This window comes from Polyodon spathula, chromosome 10 (genome assembly GCF_017654505.1).
Source record: "Polyodon spathula isolate WHYD16114869_AA chromosome 10, ASM1765450v1, whole genome shotgun sequence".
NCBI classification, from domain to species: Eukaryota; Metazoa; Chordata; class Actinopteri; order Acipenseriformes; family Polyodontidae; genus Polyodon; species Polyodon spathula.
In genome coordinates, this window is record NC_054543.1 from 19,599,215 (window position 1) to 19,606,420 (window position 7,206).

The following is a 7,206-nucleotide window of genomic DNA, read 5'->3' on the forward strand; positions in this document are numbered from 1 at the left end:
ATTGTTGATAGATAGGCATTAAGATGTTGATAGGACAAGAGCGCTGCATCAGTCTGACCAGTTCTTCGTCTGCCATGGAACACAGATCCTGGGACAGCCCCTCTCCAAGCAGCGGCTGTCGCACTGGATTGTGGACACAGTCTCGACTGCATTTAATAGTGCTGGCTTACCTCCACGAGAGGTGTGGCTTCGTCATGGGCCCTCTTCCGTGGTGCCTCCATGGCTGAAATTTGTGATGCGGCTAGCTGGGCTACCCCGCATACCTTTGCCAGGTTCTACCGCCTGAATGTGGTAGATCCCTCATTGCCCTCTGTGGGCACTAGGGTCCTTGAGGTTGCACACTCACGCCACTGACCTTGGTCAGGCAGGACTTAGCGTCCCTCATATGCTGCCATTCTTTCTTCCCTCGCGATGGCTCTGGTACACGTTTCCCATAACAATGTTTGGCGGCCATCTTCGAATTGAAAGGGAACGTTAGTTTACTTACTGTAAAAATGGTTCCCTGAAAGAGAAGATGGCCACCAACCACGAGGTCGGTTCGATCGACATCACGGTTTTGTCGCGAAAGAGGATTTTCCTCCCGGTGCATAACGGTTAAGTACCCTCGGGAGGCAGGACTGATGAGGTCACTAGGGGGAGGGGGCCTATCGGCAGCTTTGATATAGAAGCTCAGTGACACCTACCAATAGGCAGGAGTGTATCCTATAGCAATGTTTGGTGGCCATCTTCTCTTTCAGGGAACCAGGTTTACGGTAGGTAAACATTATTTTATTACCATAACCATGGTTCCCTTTCTGTTCTAATATATGAAAAAGATCTAATGGGTCAGTCTGCAGATGTTGTACCCCAGATAGTAGTCAATTACTATCAGTGCAGAAGTGGTACATTTGTGCTCAATTTTGCAATAGTAATTGCATTCAATGTGATACCAGTCACTGTGGTCAATAACTTTTCCAGAACGTTAGTTCCCTCAATGGAATGACAACCATTACCGAATGGGAAGAGCCCTCTCTGATCGCCAATCACTGAGCATATATAAAAAAGCTGCCCTATCAGGGCCCTGCTGTGAGGAGGAAGTCTCTCCCACCGCCTGCTGAAAAGGGACATCCTCTCAGTAGCATATCGACATTTTCTTTCGAAATCAGAGGTCAGCTGGGGACACGACCTCGAACAGTAATGGTTGTCATTCTTTTACAAGGAACCAGGGTTCCCTTTCAATGGAATGACAACCATTACCAAATGGGAAGCTGTACCAAAGCTGTCATGGCTCCAGATTAATGACAGTACAGCCTCACGGCGATAGCCTCAGAGCCTACATGACGCCTAAGGGCATGCCGTCTGCAACACCCTAGCCCAGAGAGGAACTCGCTCGGTTTGCAACATCAAGGCGGTAAAAACATGCAAATGTCTGACTACCTATCCGTGTAGCAGCATTGCATAGCTCATCTAAGGAGGCGCCATGAAGGAATGCCCACGAAGTTGCCTGGCCCCTGGTAGAATGGGTATAATATCCCCCGGTAAGCGTATAGCATCTGCCGCCCAGTGCACTAGACGTTGATTCGATAGGGCCTGATTTCTAGAGCAGGACCCATAGCAGACAAACAACTGATTGGACTGTCTCCAGGATGCTGTCCTACTCAGATAACAGCGCAGAGCCCGAAGTGGGAAAAGCGTGTGCTGTCTACGGTCCTCCTCTGACTTGTGCGGGGGAGGTCTGAAAGTTTCCAAAACACCGGTTGATTAATATGGATTGAAGATACCACCTTTGGCAAAAAGGTTGGATTTGTTCTTAATGTTACCCGTGAGTCATTTCCAGTGAAAGACATACATGTGTCATCGATGGACAGCGTATCAAGCTCACTTACCCGTCTGGCAGACGTAATGGCTATTAAAAATGCCACCTTCAAGGAAACAGGGCGCAGTTCTTCTGACACCAGGGGCTCGAATGGGGGACCTGTAAGGAGCCGCAGTACCAGTTCTAGATCCCACTTTGGGACCTCACTTTTCATGGGAGGATGAAGCCTCCGAGCCCCTTTAAGAAACTGCACTGCCAGGAAATGTGCCCCAGGGGACACAGTCAACTTTGTCGTGGCACACTGATATTGCTGATATCACTGATATTACCTTCAAAGTAGACGTTGATTTTCCTGCATCAAACAGGTTTTGTAAGAAGGTTAATATCATCTCAATGGGGCAGGTCACAAGGTCGTGACCTTTGGCAATGCACCAGTCTTCGAAAACTTTCCATTTATATGAGTACTGGGCTCTAGTGCTTGGCGCCCTAGCAGACTGTAGTGTTTCTACCACTGCATCTGGCAAACCTCATCTGAATAGATGGCTCCGTTCAATGGCCAGACCCAGAGTTGGAGCTGGGCTGGGTTCGGGTGCCATAATAGCCCCTCCGCTTGGCTCAGGAGGTCCTTGCGCAGCGGGAGCTGCCACAGTTGACCCGACAACATGTCGGAGAAGAGAGCAAACCAGGAGCATCTCGGCCATCTGGGTGCAACCTGCAGAACCTGTGCTCTTTCCAACTTGATCCTCTCTAGTGTCAGGGGTAATAATGGTAGTGGAAGGAATACATACAAGAGCCCCTGTGGCCAGTTGTGGGCTAGCACATCTACTTCCAGGGGGCCCCCATCTCTCCATAGAGAACCATAGGGGGCAATGAGTGGACTCACTGTGGCAAAGAGGTCGACTTGTGCAGTACGAAACCTCTCCCAAATCTGTTTCACCACTTGAGGATGCAGTCTCCATTCCGAGCTGTCTGGAGCTCTTCTGGACAGGAGGTCTGCTGCCTTGTTGTGCACACCGGGGAGGTGAACCGCCCTGATGGAACGCAAATTTCTGTGCGTCCAGGACAGGAGTCTGTGTGCTGCGTGGTGAAGGCCCGACGAGCGCAGGCTGCCTTGGTGGTTTATGCATGCTACCACTGTGGTATTGTCCATCCCGGACCAGCACATCTTTGTGCACTAACTGCTGGCAAAAATGAGATCAGGATCCGAATATTCCGCAGCCTGAGTGGAGCCAGTGCTGCATCCATGCACTTTGAAAATGTGCGGGGCCCATGTGAGAGACCAAATGGCAGCACGCAGAACTCATATGCCTTTGAAAGGTGAAGCGCAGATACTTTCTGTGTGCGGAACAGATCGGGACATAGAAGTAGGTGTCTTGCAGGTCGATCGATGTGAACCAGTCGCCCTGTTGGACGGACTGGAGGATATGCTGTGCTGTCAACATGTTGAACTTCCTCTGTTTGAGGAACAAGTTGAGGACCCTGAGATCCAGAATAGGTCTGAAACCGCCGTCCCTCTTAGGAAGTACCTGGAGTAAAAGCCGCTGAGGACATTGCTTGGGTTTACCAAGCGCACAGCGTTCTTCTGTTGAAGATTGACGATCTCCTGTTGAAGAAGTATCGTGCTCGCTGGTTCGACGGTGGTGAGGAGCACACCCTTGAAGGGTGGAGGACCTAAGCGGAATTGTAAAGCGTATCCGTGTCTGAGGAGCACACCCTTGAAGGGTGGAGGACCTAAGCGGAATTGTAAAGCGTATCCGTGTCTCATTGTTGATAGCACCCAGGAGTCCTGGGTGCAGCCTTGCCATGGGTCATTTCCTTGGGTCAGTCCGGTTGTGAGGGGGGTTGGTGGCAGCCAGGGCCCCTCAGGGGGGTTCTCCCTTGGACTTGGGAGGGGGCGAGTCTTTATTAGGCCCCGACCTCGGTTTCCAGCCAGAGAACCAGTTACCTCTGGCCGGTGGTGGTCCCTTGCTGCTGGCTCTTCCTCTGCCTGCTTGCTTGTTCTGGGGTGGAAGGCGGCATTCAGGTCCAGTTACCTCTTCAGGCTGTGAAGGCCACCTTGGCCGCTGGCGAGAACTTTGAGGCGACCTCCGTGGCCTTGTGGGACCTCTCAAGGCTCATATCATTGGATGCCCCAAACATTTGCCCCAGTGTAAAAGGGGCATCCAATAACGCCACCTTCTCGGTCTCTTCCACCTTGGCCTGAGTTAGCCGCAAGTGTCTTCGGGCATCTACCAGAGCCGCTACAGACTTACCTGATGCCTGACCTAACTCCCCCATTAGGTCGTTCATCACCCTTGTTACCGCCAATAGCTCCGCTGTGTCCGTCTCCGTTGCCCTCTCCTGCAGCCTCTCAGCAATCTGCGTCTGGTACAAGACCAGTATGTCCATAGCATTGGCCACTCTAGTTGACAGTGCAGTGGATGCGTATGCCTTTTTTAGCATCGCATCTGTTGTTCTGCATGGCTTGGAAGGGCAGGTAGGGTCTTTGTCCCCTTTGGTAAGGGTGGACCCCTGCACCAGTACCGTGACTGTGTCCCCGATGATGGAGAACGTGCCTAGACCTGCTTCTTGGGCTCCTGCGGTGTGTAGCAGGGCCTCGGCTGAGGCTGAGGCTGAGGGGGCAGATGCCGGGTTGCTCCAGGATGAGCGCACCAGCTAAAGAAAGTCCTGGCACAAGGGGATGGCATGCTGTGAATGCTCCTTCTGTTTTAGGAAGCGACTCCCCTTTCCCTTCTGCTCAGCTGGCCAGGAAACGTCCGTGGCAGCAGCTACACACTGCATCAAGGCCCGGAACTTCTCCCTCTGTAATACATGCGGAAGGGGCGGTATGGAGCCCCCCGCTGTGGCTTGCCCAACAGACTTGGCGGGTTCAGAAATGTCCGACCTTGAGGCTGTGAAAGACAGCTCGCTTGGGCTGGGAGGTCTGTGTGCCAGAGATGGAGCTCAGGACTGGGGTGGTATGGGGTAATCTGCCCTGAGATTTTAACAGGGTCTCCAACATGGTCTGCTGAGCCCTCATTGTCTCCACCAGCTCTTGGAAAAGCCGCTCAGCCAAGCTGTGGCATTTCTGTGGTGACCCCAACGGAGACCGTCTGCTCCCCTGTGGGGAAGGAGACGTGTCGGTGTCGAGTGTAATAAACTGGCGCCGATTAATAGTCATCTGTGTCGGCGTCAAGGATGCACCGATTGGTGTCGGTGCCCAGAGAGTGCGGATGAAGCCAGGCTGATAATAAGCGGCGAGTATTTTGGCTTCAGCATAGAGAACACGCGGTCGGTGCCAAGCAGTCGGTGCCAAGCAGTCGGTGCCAAGGTCGATGCGGAGAGCGACCACAGTCAGTGCCGAGTCTATTGGTGCCAAGATTATTGGTGTCGAGTCAATGCTGTGCTGATGTAGCCGAGTCAATCGGCGTTGGCGTCGACAGTAAGCTCAGCCACACTTAGGAAAGTCCGAGGCTTGGGAGGGGCATGTAGGCCTGAGCTGCAAGTAGTTGAGGCTGAGTAAATCGGCGTAGGTGATGGCGCCGCGAGCCCACGGAGTCACCCTACGGTACAACAACAGCTCAAAAAGCGGTCGTAAAACTACACAAGGTAGTGGAACAGAGAGTAATGGTCGCTTGCCAATCTCAAAAGAGGGGTCAAAACCAGCTGTAGTCAGTAAACTGACACAAGAATAAGGCAGGAGCACTCTCAATTAATGCTCAAAAACATAATATTACCAAGTACAAATATAATTTGAAGGTTTAAAACCAACAAATCAGCCAAATTCGGACAAAGAAAGCACGAGGCAATCTGTGCCTGTCTTAGTGAAGTGAGAGAGTAAATGGCGATATGCTACTGTGAGGACGTCCCTCTTCAGCAGGAGGTGGGAGGGACTTCCCCCTCATAGCAGGGCCCTGATAGGGCAGCTTTTTTTATATATGCTCAGTGATTGGCGGTCAGAGAGGGCTCTTCCCATTCGGTAATGGTTGTCATTCCATTGAAAGGAACTAATGTTCTGGAAAAGTTATTGACCACAGTGACTGGTATCACATTGAATGCAATTACTATTGCAAAATTGAGCACAAATGTACCACTTCTGCACTGATAGTAATTGACTACTATCTGGGGTACAACATCTGCAGACTGACCCATTAGATCTTTTTCATATATTAGAACAGAAAGTTATCTATTTAGTCAAATAAGATATTTAATAAGGTTCTGGTTGCCAGAAAAAAGTACTCTCCAATAACTGTTGACGTATCGGAGCGTTTAATATCTTTAATTCCAACGATAAGGCCAATCACACCATTGTTCATACTGATGTTTGTATTCCTTAAATGCATGTGGCGTTCAGATTCACTGTAAATACCGTATGTATGATTGTGGTGACACCTAGTGGATGTTAGCAAAACTGTATCAAATGCTCTAGGTATTTGAACTTGAACTTGAGAAAACGGTTAACTTATAACGATGTACTGTACAGTATCATGTTTAGAACATGAAAATAAGGCTTCAAACTTATGTTACACATCTACATTTAACTATTCAAGAACTGTTATATTTAAACTATATTTAAAATTCGGTAGTATCAAAAATATATTATTTTCATTTTCATTCAATCATATTTTATTTGTAAACGTAGTTGTTTTATGTATGGGTGAGTAGAGCCATGAAATGACAACATTTCCCAAAAGGTTTGAGAGAGCACTGCTTCCATACTTCACGTGTAGAATATTTAACTGTTTTGCTCCTATTAATACATGGATATAGATATACATGTGTATAAACCATACAAATAAGCGAATACTACAATAGCCGTAAGATACCCTTGAAAGATAAACAATGTTTGAATATAGCGTGTCTGGTCTAGAATAATGAGTAAGCGAGGTGAAGGGAACTTGTATTAACGCTGTGCTGAGGTGTCAGCGTTTTACAGTTAAATGCAATAATTGAGCCAATTCTTATTTTTAGACCCATATATCAGAAATCAAATAGATAAAATAAGCTAAACATTTATTTTAAAGATAAAACGCAATCCCAACAAACGAATAAAGGGCATGTGGTCTTACACAAATCTTATAATAATAATAATAATAATAATAATAATAATAATAATAATAATAATAATAATAATTTCATGATGTAATACTTTTTTATGTTTAAGTTAGTAAGTTGTGTGAAGGTCGTGTATAATTTTATAAGTTTCGCTTCTTAGCCCACCACTCAAACAGCGCGATATTACTCACCTCTAAATATAGGACTACATCTCTGATTCTCTATATAGAAGGGTCACAGTTGTCTTTATAGTATTGTGCTTTACATCATTGTTTTGTAACTTATCATAACATTATTGTGCATAAGGAACGTGGTGTTGTTCTGACTCTTCCCGCTAGCCGTAGCCCTATCCCGGATGTAGTGGCTGTGACTGGTGC